At 38.4% G+C, this 14,570-nt stretch overlaps 1 long non-coding RNA gene across 1 annotated transcript; it reads left to right on the forward strand.

Annotated features, from left to right (window-relative positions):
- Positions 1-1,261: 1,261 nt before the first annotated feature.
- Positions 1,262-14,155, forward strand: LOC104232653 (uncharacterized). The gene is made up of 2 exons (XR_712385.2): positions 1,262-1,837; positions 13,797-14,155. It is a non-coding gene; the product is annotated as an uncharacterized lncRNA (long non-coding RNA).
- The last annotated feature ends 415 nt before the right edge of the window (positions 14,156-14,570 follow it).

The following is a 14,570-nucleotide window of genomic DNA, read 5'->3' on the forward strand; positions in this document are numbered from 1 at the left end:
ATAATCGGCAATTGAGTATCAGTGTTTGGTAATTTGTATGAAGGAAAATAATTTCTGAAAAATATTTTTCAACTTTTTCATGTTTGGTTGGGTTAAATGTTCTGTAATACATATTTCTCATGAACTCATTTTCCTTCAATTGGAGGAAAATAATTTCCTTACTAAAAGGAGGGAAAATATTTTCAACCTTCCTACCCTATTCCTCACCCACCCTCCAGCCCCCACCCCTACCCCTATCCCAAGCCCTACTCTACCCCTCACACAGACCCCCACCCCCAAACCCCTACCCTCACTTCCCCCCGTACCCTCACCACCGTCACCTCGGTCCCTAGACCCCGACCTACCACCCTTCCATACTCTTATCCATTTCGTTTCCCGTAATGTTTGTCTAAATTATATATTTTTCAAACAAAATTTTCTACTACCTAAACAAATATCAAAAAAATAAGTAAGAAAATTACTTATTTAGTTATTTTCAAGAAAAAAATTTCCATGAACCAAGCACACCCATAATCTTGATTAAGGTGACAAACGGGCGGGTCAGGTCGGATATGGGACATGTCAAAAACGAATAATAAAAAATGGATAAATTATCCGACCCGACCTATGTTCAATACGGATAAAAAAATGGGTTAACCGTCAGATAATACGGGTAACCATATTATCCATGACTTCTTAGATATGATCACTGTAGATATGTAATTTTTGACGCTCCCCAAGATGTTACACATTTTTAGCGTAAATATTTAATTTAGGTTTATTATCGCTATTCTAAATAGTGTTGACTCTTTTACTTTATTTTTATCACAAAAAATAAAAAATTACAAAAAAAAAATATTTTTTATCTTTAGGTTAAAGACAATTAGTATATTTATATTTATAGTATTATAACATTTGAAAATACAAAAAAAAAATTAGTTTCAGTTGTAGTATTTAGTTTTATATTAGTTTATTTTAATTTAGAGTGATTTTTACATTTTTATAGATACATTGTATTATTTGGTCTTTTTAGCCTAAGTTCAAACCCAAAAGACATGGTCCAACCCAATTACCTTTAGCCCATTCTTCCCAACCCATTAGCCCACTTAAATGCAAAATTTAATTCTAGTCATCTATTTCCTTCTAATCCAATGGCCATCATCCCTTCCCACCTTCATATAAAATACCTAATTATAGAAACCCACCCTAAGTTTTCAATTCAGATGCGTAAGAGAAAACAGGTCCGCCGTTTATACACCAACTACCCCCCCCCCCCCCCCGAAACTTTAGCTTTTTCGCACCACCCCAAACAATCCATCCTCAGCCTAGAGAAGAAGCCATGACTCTGAAAGCAAACGGCCCTCCTCATCCTTTCAACTCCACAACCTTTGAACACCCATAAACAAACCGTCCGTTCCTGCTTCTTCATCGGATAGCCTAGAGAACCTTCTAAGAACAGGGCCGCTGATCCCATCTCCACGACAAAAATCAGTAAAAAACGGACCCTACTTATACACACAACAGCCGCTGGAATTCAGGACCCCTCCCCCCGTTCATCTTCCTCAACCAGCGATAACTCCAAAAATCAGACCCCCCAAATATCCGTTACCCCTTCTTCTTCACAAAATTGAACACCCAAAACACCTCCTCCATCGAAGCCACACACATACGCATAAAGGTAGAGAGGCAGAAAGATTTTGAGTCGTCGATTCCGGTTTGAAGTGTCGTTGGCAGCGAGGTTCTTAATTTGAGTTCGTTGAAGGTTATCGACAAGGATTTTGTTTCGTGTCAAGTTCTCTTTTTGCTTTCGGACCATCGCCTGATTTCTTGTACTCATGAGAAATATTCATTACTGAAGGTGCATCTCCTCTCTATATAGAATGATTTAACAATATCTTGGCTTTGTTTTTGTTTCTTTGGTTGAATATTTATTTGGTTCTGATTGTTTGTTCCTATGTTCAACAAGTATGCTAGTTTGAATGAGATTCTGTGGTTTGAGTGTTATCAGTGATTCTAATTCATTATCTTCCATTATTGAGCTTATAATTGTATAGTGTTGTTCCAAACATGGACTTTAAAGTTAAAAGGTATGCATTCACTTCACAATCAGCTTCTGTATTTCCGTACGCCTATGATTCAATATATATTTTCATAGTCTTCTTGAGTAAACAGTTTATGTGGATTTTCAAGTGGTTACATTCACAATTCTTAATTTAATTAGCACTTTCATGTCTTTGGTTTGTTTGGATGACAAGAATGGCTTATTCTGCTGAAAATAAATTATATTTTTGTTCTACTAGAACTATATTGGGTTGGTTCAACGAGAGTTAAGATAGAACTCTTAAAAATTGAAATTGGATCGCAACTGTTTGCGTGTTTCTTTGGCTGTATTGGGTCGCGATGTGATATTAGATGTGAAAATCAGACCGTAAATATTTAATTGTTTTGCTTTCATCATTTTTTTAAACGTTAGGAGCATATTTAGGCCAATCACCCGGGTGAATGAACCTTTAGGCGCATTTTGAATTTATTATTGTGATTATGTACCCGTTCGCGTGACATAGCCACGGTTTCAAAAATCAAAATCGAGGTATGCGTTCGCGCAACTTTGACCGAACTTTCTTAATAATAATAAAGCGTGATTAATTGTGGACACGTACGCGTGACATGATTCTTGACATGCCAAATAAAATGATCGTTTTTAAGATAATCCCATAATTAAGAGTAATTAAGCAAATAAAAGCATTTTAAAAAGGTAAATGCACATAGGTTCTAAAAATAAGTAATTAGACAACTTAAGCAAAGTATAAATTGCTAAGCGACCGTGCTAGAACCACGGAACCCGAAAATGCCTAATACTTTCTCCCGGATTAACAGAATTCCTTATCTAGAATTTCTGGTTCACAGACTTTTAAATAAAGTCGAAAAATTTTCTCGATTTGGAATTTAAAAATAAACCGGTGACTTGGGACATCAAAAATAAATTATTCCAAGTGGTGACTTTGAGAAAATTAAATAAAATAACCTCATTTCAAATAATGTCACTTTAATTGAAAAAACTCCCTTATACTCCCCTCGGGTGGTAAAAAAGGAGGTGTGACAACTCTGGCGACTCTACTGGGGATAAGAACCCAGAATCTCTGGTTTAGGGTTCAAGAATTCGAGATTTTTAATGTGATTTTTTATTTGGCTTTATTTATTGTTGATTACTGTATTTTGTGGACCTAGTGTGCTAATTCCTGTTTATTTACCGCTTTGATATTACCTGAACTTTATTAAACTGTCTCCCTACGCCTCCCTTCTGAGTCTTCTATAAAATGGTGCACACGTTCGCGTGACTCACTTTTTTTGTTTGAAGTTATACCAAATAGAACGAGGATCGGCCAACAACAAGGCCGAGTAGACTTTCGTGCTCCCGATACGTTGCCCCCTCTTGTTCGCTCGAGTAAGCCAGGTCTAGAACACAACCCCATGTTTAAACTTAGAATAACGCAACCTCATGCTGGATCCTTAGTAGGAACGTTTGTTTGCATCACGTGTATTTGACCTTGGGGACTCAACACAGGGGTTGGGTCCATCTAGGACAGGTGTACCCAAAATAACAGACCATCCTAATGCATCCTATTGTTTTTGAGAGCGCGAAGTGCAAAAAAGCGACAAGGGCTCGCCTCGCTTCAAAAGCGAAGCGCACGCTTTATTAAAGTGAAGCGCAATTCTTAAAAAACATAATGTAAAATTATAAATAATCAAAAACTTCAATTTAAATACTTAAAAGTAGGTACTAGGTACCACCAAATCATCCACAAACCATCCACAAACCATATGACAAGTAAAATTAAAGCTACTAAATTACTAGAATCAACATCTTATTCTTCTACTCTTCTTCTTCTTCAAGTTGTCAAAATCTTGAATTCCTCTATTATCTTCATATTGCTCACCATCTTCTTCTTCCCCCTCCTCTTCATGATCACTTTCATCTTCATCAATTAGGGATAGGGATCGACTTGTAGTAGCCACACTTTTTCCCTTCCTAATAGAGCTTGAACTTGGAGCAAAAGAAGCAGAAGAAGAAGCAGCAGAAACAGAAGAAAAATAAGAAAGGAGAAGAAGAAAGGAGAAGAAGAAATGAAGAAGAAAGGAGAAAGAAATTACCTGGATTGGAGAAGCAGTGGTCGAGCTCGAGCTTGAGAGAGAAGGGGTCAACCCTAGCCCTTTGTCGATGTCTCTATTTTGACGGGAGAAGCAGTGGTTTGTTGTGACTATTTAGGGGTCTTTTTTGTATAATTAAAAAACAGACCCCAAGTTTTTTTAAAAAAAAGGGCCAGTGCGCTTTTGTAAAAGAAGCGATCGCTTCGTCGATTTTCTCGCTTCGACGCTTCAGCTAGTGAAGCGCGCGCTTTTCAAGATCGCATCGCTTCGAGCAGCCAGAAGCGATACACTGTCGCTTCGCTTCGCGTCGCTTTGCGCTTTAAGCAACGAAGCGATCGCTTTTCTAAACACTGATGCATCCTACGTGTTATGTGAACATTTATTTGTTTCGGCTTGCATGTTGACCGGCTAGGAAAAGAAAATCAAAATAAAAAACCAAGAGTGAGGTAGGTATTTGAAAATCCTGAAACTCTTCCGAAATTCTAAAAAAAAAAGTCATTTCAAAATGAGCCAAAATTTTTAAGTGCCATGTTTCCCGTGTTCTGTCAAAGCTGATCGAACTACACGGGTCTGATTCTCACCGGATGTGAGATACCTAGGCCTACCTCATCGGTTCCGACCCCAATTTGTAAAAATTCAAAAATATTTTCCTTTAGTTCCTTCTTTAGAAAATTCAATTTTTTTAAAACTCAATAAAGTAGTTTCCTTCTTCTAAAGTCTTTCATACGAACAATTAAAAAAATCAAAATCCATAATACGGGTTTCCTTTATTTTGAAGTATTTTTCCCAAAAATTCAGAGAAAAAAGAATCCAAAAAAAAATTCTTCTTTAAGAGTCTTTCTTTCGTAAATGTCATAAAAATTTGAGAAATAAAAGTCCAAAAAAATATTTTCGCTTTCCTTTAAAAGTACTTTCGTAAATTGAAAAAGAAAAAAAAAAAGAGAAACTCAGAAATCCAAAGTGTTTTCTTAAAAGTCATTCTTTCAAAAATCCACAAGTCAAATCAAAATCCAAAAAAAAATATTTTTCTGCCTTTCTAAAATGTCTTCCCCCCCCCCCCTTCCCAAAAAAAACATTTTCCTTGTTTAAAAGTCTTTCTTTCAAAAAAGTTTTGAAAAAAAATTGAAGTCCAAAAATATTTTTGTTTTTCTTTAGAAATACTTTTGTAAATTTTAAAAAAAAACTCAGAAATCCAAAAAGTCACTCTTTCAAAAATTAAGAGGCAACATCCAAAATCTAAAAAAAATATTTTCTTTCTTCTTTAGAAAAAGAGCGAACAAATGAAAATTCAAACAAAAATATCTTCCTTTTACTTTTGAAATTCCCAAAGTTCAAATCAAAAGAAAAGAAATTTTTAGAAGTCTTTCTTTCAAAAAATAAAAATAAAATCAAAATCAAAATCAAAAATCCAAAAAAATATATATATTTCCTTTCTTCTTTTAAAGCATTTCTTTCGAAAATTCCAAAAAAAAAAAAACAAAACAAAAAAATCAAAAAAAAACTGTTTTTCTTTTTCTTAAAGCTTTATAAAATTAAACAAAAAAAAGAGTTAGCTTATTTACTTTATTCCCGATCTTTCCGAACTACGCAAAATCTGATTCATGTGGCGTCATTATACGTAAGCAGTCTCTATCCGATTCGATCATAGCTATAAAATAAAATTGAGGGAAAAAAAGAAAAAAAAAGAAAAGAGTGAAAAAAAGGCAAAAAGAGAAAAGAAAGTGCCAAAAAATAAAAGAGCGACAGAAATGAATTGAAAAAAAATCAAGAGTGATTAAAGAGAGGCAGAAATAAAAGAAAAAAGGTACATACTGAAAGAGTTAGTTAAGGCCGGGATGAAATATGCAACCGTTCAAACGCATGGTAGAAGCATTTAACTGTTAGGTGCATTGCATCCCAATGTGTGATTTCCTATATGTTAAATGTCTCAAAACTAACAAGGTTGTTGGGTGTGCAAATTAGCTAGGTTCTGTTCAGGTGGTTGGTTTTGTTGGTAATCTGGCTTCCCATCCTTACTTACAAGATCCAAAGAAAAAGGTTCCTATAGCCTCTGAAAGTCATCCACAAATCATCGATCCTGAGGATAGCCCAGCACCGGTTGTTCCACAACCAGAATCAGCAACTGCTAAAGAGAATAGGATGTTGCGTCTCCGTATATTAAAAATGTGGGACGCCTGGTCTAATGGTAGGGAATCGCTAAGTGCAATCCCTGGTCTCCCTGAGTTGATCCCCAGGTCAGGTGAGGTTACCAACGCCCCTATGCCCAACCCGCTCATCCCATGGGGTCACCCTCCATTGCTGTCTAACCTTCCTTGCATGCCTTCTATGGTTAGCCCCTAGGCGCCAGTTTTCAGGGCACCTCTAATATTGTTCTCTGCAGCACCAGTCTGCACAAGAGCACAACTAACTTTACCACGGCCGTATATTGAGCCTCCAATGTTCACCTTTCAGGGTCCACAACTTCAATCAGAAATAACATATGTAACCTCGTACTCCTTCACTCAACCTCCACAATATGATCTCTCAGTGGGGCAAGAAAAGGCTGTTAAAAATCTCAAGCAAGAGGAAATGACTCGGAAGATGAAGAGTCTGGAACAAAGCCTGAAAAGCATGCAAGTTCTGAGTGGCCAAAAGGGTGTCTCATACTCTGACCTCTGTATGTTTCCCCATGTCGACTTGCCAGCTGGCTTCAAGATGCCAAAATTTGAAAAGTGCGATGGGCATGGAGACCTTGTCGCTCACCTGAAACGATACTGTAACCAATTGTGAGGCACTGGTGGAAAAGAGGATATGCTAATGGCCTATTTTGGGGAAAGCCTTACCGAAATCGCTTTTGAGTGGTATACGGATCAAGAAATTACTTATTGTCACATGTGGGACGATATGGCTCAATATTTTGTCTGTCAGTTCCAATATAATGTGGATATCGCTCCCGACAGAAACTCTTTGTCCAATTTGAAAAAGAAAACCGCAGAAAGCTTCCACGAATATACTGTCAAATGGCGTGAGCAAGCTGCCAGGGTAAGGCCTCAAATGGACGAAATTGAAATGGTCACGGTCTTTCTACAGGCCCAAGAGGCGGACTACTTCCAGAACATGATGTCCTCTATGGGTAAGCCTTTCGCTGAGGCTATCAAAATTGGGGAAATGGTTGAAAACGATTTAAAAAAAGGTCGAATATTGAGTCATGCTGCTTTTAAGGCCATATCATAGGCTGATCAGAATGGCTCAGAGGGTTTGATGAACAACAATGAAAGTGAAGAGGGAGCCATGATGGTTTCGAGCTCGAGGGGGCCCCGCAGGTCATTCAGTCAATCATATATGCTTTCTGATGTCCCTTAACACTATTATCCCCTTCAATATGCTGCTTATGACGTGGCACCGCCTCCTTATGCAGTGATGAACGCGCAACCTTACACGCGGCCACAACATCATACACAAAATCGAGCTCCGCCTCCCATAAATGCACATCCGTACCAAGCTCCATATAATCCCCAACCAAATGATCCCCAATACAATCCTAGCCCAAGAGAGCCTTTCAGAAAGAATCAGTTCACCCCTATTGGTGAATCGTATTCAAGCTTGTTCCAAAAGCTAATAAGGCTAAATCTATCGCAGCCAGTGGCCCCGAACCGGCCAAACCCCGAGTCCCCCTTGCACCGAGCTGATGCTAGATGTGAATACCACTCTGGAGTAGTGGGACACAGTACAGAGGACTGTTGGACCCTCAAAATGGCAATTGAAGATTTGATTGAAGCTAAAAGAATTAGTTTTTTGGATGAAGAAGATCCTGATGTGATGAACAATCTGTTGCCTGCCCACAACATCGGGCCAATAGTCGGAATGATTTGTGAATATAAGGAATTTGATCTGGCACTGAAGTCCAATGCAGCCATTGCTGAGACAGAAGAAAATCCGAAAGTTTCCCATCAGACGGGAGTCTCGGTAGCCAGTCTTGCTATCCTTTTTGCGTCCGGATTATCTCAGGGTGTGATCCGAATATTTTACTTTATTGTCTTACTTTCCGATGTAAACCCTTCTATCTTCAAAAATTGAAAAAAAATAATCAAAAAATCAAAAATCAAATGAAATTAATATTTCATTGTCCAGGAATATCTCTTTTCTTAATTTTACTTTTCTTATTCTCTTTTTTAGTTCTGTTAAATGCAGATTTCAATAACATGACATGCTTGTGGACTTCATGCCCAGATCCTGAAACGCTGTCAGACCTCGAAATAATGAATCAAGAATTAGATCACAATAAAGATAAGTTTAAGGAAATAAAACAAAGATTTGGAACATCTGAAGGAAAATTGGTTTTAGATTGGAAAAGTCCATACATTGCAACAAGAGTACTGCCAAAAGAGTGCGTTGTACTGGGGCATATCGAAGGAAATGTCCTTGAAACAACTATCAATACAAATGCAGTCAAAAGGTACTATGCTGGATCCTCTATATAGTATTAATGTTCTTCGGTTGGGATGAAGAAGACTTTCTTTCTTACTATCCAAATATTCAACCCTTTGCAAACCCTTTGTGCCAGTTACTCCTCTTTGAATACCCTCTTTGGAACCTGAAAGAGTTATTGCAAAAAAAATGAAATGAAAAATGAAAAAAAATGAAAAGAGAAGAAAAAAGAAAAATACAAAAAAAGGAAGAAAAGACAAAGAAAATGAAAAAAAGAAAAGACGAAAAAAGAGAGGAAAAGGAAAGAAAACGAAAGAGAAAAGAAAACAAAAAAGGAGAAAAAAAAGAAAACCAAAAACAAAAGTTTCTTGAACTACGTTCGACTTGATTCCAAAAGGATACGTAGGCAGCCTCTCTCTAAGGTTCAGTCACACCAAAATAAAAATCCAAATTCCCCCAAAAGTTGAAACTGGGGCAGAAGTTATAATGGTTCGGCGATAGTTCGCCTGAGAGGTTCCAAGGTTGTAGTTCAATCCAAAAGCTTTTTACCCCAAAACCATGTTCAAATCCTTCTGATCAATCGGCAAAGAGGTTCAAACGGGAGGATACGGTTACTTGGATCTGATACAACAAAATGAGAGAAATAAATTGAGAGAGTCTTATTGGTGAAAACTCACACGGGCACCGTAAGGCGATGGTAAGCAGAGAAATAAAATGAGAGAGTCTTATTGGTGAAAAAACACACGGGCACTGTGAGGCGACAGTAAGTAGAGAAACTAAATTGAGAGTCTTCTTAATGAAAACTCGTAAGAGCACTACAAGGCGATGGTGAGAAGAGAAATGAGAGAGGCCAGCTCGTGAAAATCCGCAAAGGGCACCATTGGTCGAAAAAGAGGATCTTTAGTCACGGACATTGATGCAGTCTTGGGCAAGGTTTCTCGTTTTCGAGGAAAAAGCTGTGATGAATTTCTGAGAGTCGGACGGTTTACACAAATCAGGCATCCAGTCCAAAAGGCATGTCATGTTCATTGAAGTCCGCATGTACTCCAGATAAGTCCTTCTTTCCTTTTCCCGAAAAGGACACTTCTTGTTTTAAACTCATTCTCCATTCCATTGTTTGTTTTCTTTGAATCCCTTTCAGTCTAATTCTATTCTGAAACTAAGACAAAGAAAGGATGGTAAGATCGATTTACAGGGCTTTCGTTTGATACAGGCTAATGTGCAAAAAGGCACCCAACCTCGTCAGGGGCATCAAGTCGACTTCGACTGGCCATGGTGGCTGATGCTTCGAAATTAAAACTTTTGGAAGAAATAATCCAGAAATGAAAGGCCTATGGAGGCGAAATAAAGTTGAAAAAGGTCAAGTCCCATGCGACTAGCCGTTGCGACAAAGTTTGAGGAGCCAAAAATTCCCCAATGCTCTGAAGTTTTTGTTTAAAAAAAAAAAAAGAAAAAAGAAAAAAAAAAGAAGAAAGAAAAACAATAAGTCAGAAGGGAAAGGCCTATAGAGGCAAAATAAAGTCAAAAAGGGTGAGTCCCACCGACCAATCGTTATGGCAAAGTCTGGAAAAGCCAGAGTTTTCTTCAGGGTCAGAAATGCAATCAGTATTCAAGAAACAACCAGTTGCAGATGAAAGAGGTCGAGATCAAGTGGTTGAAATAATCAAGGCCATAAAACCAACCACCGTTTCAAACTGACAAATTTTTCTTTGTTGAAAAAAAAAAGAAACAGGTGCAATCCAGAATCAACCTTGCAAGAAGCAGGTGCTGCCAAGAAGAAATTGCGCAAGGGCTAGAAACAGCGTTGCAGCAACAACCCAAAAAAGGGAAGTCTCATTCAAAATTCTTTCTCGCATTTACTCATTCTATGAAATAATGAAAAAAAAGGAGAGAAGAAAAATGATGAAAAAAAAGAGAGAAGAAAAATGATGAAAATGAAACAAAAAAGAAAAGAAGAAAAATTCAAAATTATGGTAGTATAGGGTCTCCAATCCCTAGCCGCATCTTTTCCAACATAGGATCCCACTCCCTAGTTTATGCCAGCATAACCTGGTAATCTTTCCAACATAGGGTCCTATTCCCTAGTCGATGCCAGCATAACCTGGTAATCATTCCAACATAAGTTCCCACTTCCTAGCTGATGCCAGCATAACCTGGTAATCTTTTCCAACTTAGGGTCCCACCCCCTAGTTGATCCCCGGATAACCCGAGGATCTTTCCCGGCATAACCCGATGAATCCACGGCATAACCCAAGGACCCTTTTCGGCATAACCCGATGACTTCCCTGACATAACCTGATGACCTCCCTGACATAACCCGTGGACCTTTTCTGGCATAACCCGATGACCTCCCCAGCATAACCCGAGCACATTTCCGGCATAACCCGATGACTTTCCCCAGCATAACCCGAGGACCCTTTCCAGCATAACCCGATGACTTTCCCGACATAACCCGTGGACCTCCCCGACATAACCCGGGGACCTCCTCGGCATAACCTGAGGACCTTTCTGGCATAGCCCGATGACTTCCCTGGCATAACCCGAGGACCCTTTCTGGCATAACCCGATGAATTTTCCGGCATAGCCTGTGGACCTCCCCGGCATAACCCTAGGACTTTTCCGGCATAACCCGAGGACTTTTCCGGCATAACCCGAGGACTTTTCCGGCATAACCCCTGGATCTCCCCGGCATAATCCGAGGACCTTTTCCGGCATAACCCGTGGACCTCGCCGGCATAGCCCGAGGACCTTTTCTGGCATAACCTGTGGACCTCCCCGGCATAACCCGAGGACCTTTTCCGGTATAACCCCATGACTTTCCCAGCATAACCCGTGGACCTCCCCGGCATAACCCGAGGACCTTTTCTGGCATAACCCGATGACTTTTCCGGCATAACCCATAGACCTCCCTGGCATAACCCCAGGACCTTTTTCGGCATTGTGAGCACGCGATTTTTGCCATATATATGAATAATTCCCAAAAATTCCAACAAAATAATTTTTTCTTTATTTTTACAATTTTGTGCATTTCAGTGTCATTTTTGATAAATTGTCGCATTTTATTTGCGCATGTTAATTTATATAAAATACAAAAATATGCATGTTGCATTTAGGTTTTAGTTTTATATTTTTAGTATCAATTAAGGTTTAATTTGTTTAGAACAAAACATGAAAATCACAAAAATTAGTTCACTTTTGCATTTTATGATTTTTATTATGAATTTGTCATGAAATAGTTTTAAACAATCTTAGGCATTAATTAGTTTATATATTAGGACTTTATTTTTGCAATTTTATAAAATCAAAAAAAAGACAAATGAAAACAAAGAAAAAGAAAGAGGAAAATTAGAAAAATAAAAGGAAAAACAATTAAAAGGAGTTGGTCTTAAATACCCAAAAGTTAGGCCAATTTCGTTCTTAACTCCCCCAGCCCAAACGGATCCCAGCCCAATCACGCCCAAGCAGCCCAAAACCCTCCGGTCCAAGGCGTTAGATTCAAAACGACGTCGTTTGGCGTCGATTAATCCAAGCCGTCGAGGTCCCATGATCTAACGGCTAGGAAGCCTCACACCTTAATATATATATGTCCGAAACATTACCCCCCCACCCCGGTCTCTCACCTTCCTCACCCTACCTCTCATCTTCATGAACCCTAATCCGCGCCGCCCCTAAATCCCTCGCCGGCGGTGAACGCCACTTACACCGTTCAAACCCAGATTAACACCATAGATCCCCCATGAACTCCTCTTTCCACTCCCGTTATTGGTTTCCCTTGAATGTTGCCGGAGCTCGTCGAATCTTCGATTGAAGTTTCTAGTCAGATCGCAGGTTTATCCAAACCAGCCCAAAATCACACCACACAATCCCCGGACTTCCCTCAACCCAAATCCATGATTATTTTCCTTCAAATCTCTATGAAGCGGCTCGAATTTCAGATCTAAGAATTTCTGGCCAAACCCTAAACCAAAATCTTTATGATTTCGAACCGTAATATCCTTAACCATGGTTAGGGATGTTGCGTGTCAAAAATCGGAAAGGATTCGGACGTCAGTGACTGGCCGGAGTTTCTCGTGCTTCGGTGAGTTTTCCTGTTTCTTTTACTTGCATGGTTGAAGTTTTAGTTACAGTCTTGATTTCATTAAGTGTTCTGTTAATTTTACGATTTATTGTTGCGTATTAGTATAGTTCTGTCAATTTCTGTTAGTTCTGAATTTGATGTTTGAATGGTCGATTGTGAGCTTATTGGTTAAGAGTTAGTTTAATTTCATTTAATGTTGATCAGTAGCTTAAGCTTTGCTTTGATTGACCCTGGCCTCTGGTTTTTCCTAGTTTGATTGAGTTGGTGTGATTGAACAATTGGGATTGGTTAGTTTGATTAGTTAATTTTTGAGTTCTAATTAATCAGTCCTAGTTAGTTTTGGATTAATTTAGGGGATTGGTTATAGCTGTTGAAAATGTGGGTAGACTCAGTAACTTTGAGAAACTTTCAGGGGTAATTTGGGCATGGAAAAGGGTAATTCTGATAGGAATAGTAATTTCAAAGTAATGAAAGGGCAGTATAGGTATTGCATGGGTAGAAGAATACCCTAGGGCCTTTTGGAATAGGATTTTAGTGCACATTTCAGCACAATAGAGGTGCTTACTTGAGTAACTAGTTAGAAATAAGAGGACTAAACTGAAAATAGGGGAGGGACTAAAAAGAAAACCCAAAATCTGATTAACCCTCTTGTATCACCTATAACAGGGTATCAAGTGCCTTGAGGAAGGGGACTGGAACTTTCAACTCAAAAATCCCCACCAAAAGCTCTCCTCCCTGCTTTCAATTTCAGCTAGCATTTCAATTCCAGTACTCAAAAAATAAAACATCAAAAAAAGAAAAAATCAAAAACAGTTTTACTGTTTCATTACTAATGTTAGTGATTCTCAGCCCTTCCTTGGGCATTCTTCATTCCATCTCGAGGTTCTATTTTTAAAAGTGTTCAAAAGTGATCAACAACTGATTTAGGTGAATTTTGGGCCTATTAGTTTGGATTTCAGTTGGGTTTTAGGTCCAGCAGGATTGCAAAGGCATCTAGGTTCAGCTGTGAGGGCTAGGAGCGCATTTCAAGTGTGTGTTGAATTGATCTGTTGAGTCTGCTTGTATTTCTGGTTTTTCCAAAATCATTTCCTGGCCTGTTCTGTGATGCTATACTGCTGAGTTGTGTTGCTGTTGCTGTTCAAAGTAGCTGACTTCTTTTCTTCTCATATTTTCCCTTATCCAGGTACATACCTCAAGTCTGTCTCAATGTAATTCTCCTGATGGGAAATGAAGCTGCAGTTTCTGTTATAAATATCCTTCTGTTATGTTTAAGTATTCCTGTGTATGATTTAATATGATTTAGTTAATTGTTTAGTGTAGTTAAACGTGATTGTAATTGGACTGTGTTATATGATACTAACTGTAGTTTATGGACTATAAACTTTCTTCATGTGAAGCTTTATCTGTAGAGTACTGAGTGAATTTAGCTTCCTGTGAGGGTGATAGGATAATCCATGTAAATTGGAGTTGATTTCTTGTGATGAGACCTTCATGGATCTGTAATTAACAGGAATTGGTAATTAGTGATTGTTTGCATTTTAACCTGCAGTGTTGGATTTTTTTTAGTCAAAAATGATCCTAGTCATTTCATGAAGCATGTTTAGTTTCGTGTAAATAATATTGAAATCAGTAGGTAACTAGAATAGGGTGGATTTTTAGCTAATATGGGAATGATTACGAAATTAGGTTCGCGACCAGTGTTGAGTAGTAAATCGTTTATCAAATTGCACGATTGTTTAAAGTATACCGTCACTCAAGTTTAAGATAATCATCAGCTTCTCTATCTTCGTTGCTTTGTGAACATTGATTGGATTTCGATTCACGTAAATTGGAACTAAAGGACTGGGCCAATGTTGGCCAATTAAAGGCATTCAGGCCCAAAGGTGAAATGGCAGTTGATTCGTTATTAATAAAAGGGGTAGTTGTGGGCTTTGAGTTAGGTAGCGGGTACAAGCTA

This window comes from Nicotiana sylvestris, chromosome 9 (assembly GCF_000393655.2).
Source record: "Nicotiana sylvestris chromosome 9, ASM39365v2, whole genome shotgun sequence".
Taxonomy (NCBI): domain Eukaryota; kingdom Viridiplantae; phylum Streptophyta; class Magnoliopsida; order Solanales; family Solanaceae; genus Nicotiana; species Nicotiana sylvestris.